This window comes from Austrofundulus limnaeus, unplaced genomic scaffold (assembly GCF_001266775.1).
Source record: "Austrofundulus limnaeus strain Quisiro unplaced genomic scaffold, Austrofundulus_limnaeus-1.0 Scaffold142, whole genome shotgun sequence".
Lineage (NCBI taxonomy): Eukaryota > Metazoa > Chordata > Actinopteri > Cyprinodontiformes > Rivulidae > Austrofundulus > Austrofundulus limnaeus.
The window spans coordinates 450,328-451,636 of NW_013952544.1; the positions used below are offsets into that span (position 1 = coordinate 450,328).

The 1,309-nt window shown below is 36.6% G+C and overlaps 1 protein-coding gene across 2 annotated transcripts in view; it reads right to left on the reverse strand.

Annotated features, from left to right (window-relative positions):
* Positions 1-1,309, reverse strand: part of klhdc8b (kelch domain containing 8B) — a 149,677-nt gene that overhangs the window by 139,093 nt on the left and 9,275 nt on the right. Inside the window, exon 2 of one of the 2 annotated variants that reach the window (XM_014016274.1) lies at positions 840-905. The exons of the other annotated variant lie outside the window; for it this stretch is intronic. The gene's annotated coding sequence lies outside the window, so the exon portion shown is untranslated. The remainder of the gene's footprint in view (positions 1-839; positions 906-1,309) is intronic. 2 annotated transcript variants of the gene reach the window in all.

The following is a 1,309-nucleotide window of genomic DNA, read 5'->3' on the forward strand; positions in this document are numbered from 1 at the left end:
ATGCACAGGTTATTGATCATTTGATTTTTTATGCTTTTAAAACTCAAAAAATTATGATCATTTTATACTCTATATCATATGAATAAACAGTATTATACAGCATATACATAAATTATTTTAATAAATCCATGAGACATTTAACATTCTAAAGAGATAAATAAGATTTCTGCAGTCACAGTCCCTGCAGCGATGCCTCGTGTGCAGCAGGTCAGTGGGCTTAACGAGGGGAAACATGTAAACAATAAACTGTAATTAAACAACGAGGCTGTAACTGTCACACAAACACAATCAGCCACACACAGGTGTGCGTCCGAGCCATCAAATACAATAATGCTTATGGGAATCCTGACTCCCAGCATGAGCTCTTTTAATTAAGTGCATCTTCCTGCTGATGTGTGAATGAGTCCAGGAGGGAAAAAAACCTTCAGGTTTACTTTCTGYTTGAAAAGTTAAGGAATAATTTGACTTCTTAGCATTCCTTTGGAATTAAATTAGAATAAAAAAAATAATGGATKACTTTTTCAATGGCCTCACACTGGAGAGTTTAATTCTGACTGGATTAAGAAAAAAACTGCCAYTTTGAATGCTTTGCACTGCCATAAGTTTCTTCTTATATGGCTATTTACATACAAATCTACTGTTATTGGTAAGCAGCAGCAGCACTGAGCTGTAGCACTTCCTGTGAAGTCTGGGGTTACTTCTAGCTGGCAGGAATACTAAAATATTTCAGCCAGAAAAACTACGTAACTCAAAACTAACAACGGTGCAAAAGCTGATAAAATATTGTTCAAATATCTATAATATTTGGAAGATTGAAGTTTTTAAAAAGATGATAAAACCTGTTCAGACACAAATCCTTCTTGGCTTGTCAAGGTGGTCCAAGTCAACCCATTTCCAAAGCTGTTCTGAAAAAAAAAAAAAAAATCGTTTTCACTGCTGTTCATGCAGCAGAGAGATTACTGCATGCCAGAGTGCCGATGGGCAAGACAGTGACCCAAACATCGTGTGTGAATGGGTAAATTTGACATGTTGTATCAAAGCAACGTTCTCCGAACTGGCCTTTCCTCGACAGGTTTTACACTGATGTTCAAACTGCTCCAAACAACCCTTAAAAGAATGTGATGAATCTGAGGATAAAACTGTTTACAGGAGCAGAACTGACCAGATACAGTTAACACGTGCTGGCAGATATACAGATAAACATACAGATAAACATACAGATAAACACACAGATAAACATACAGATAAACATACAGATAAACATACAGATAAACGAGGATGTGTGTTGCTCTGCTGCAGGTTAGCACTT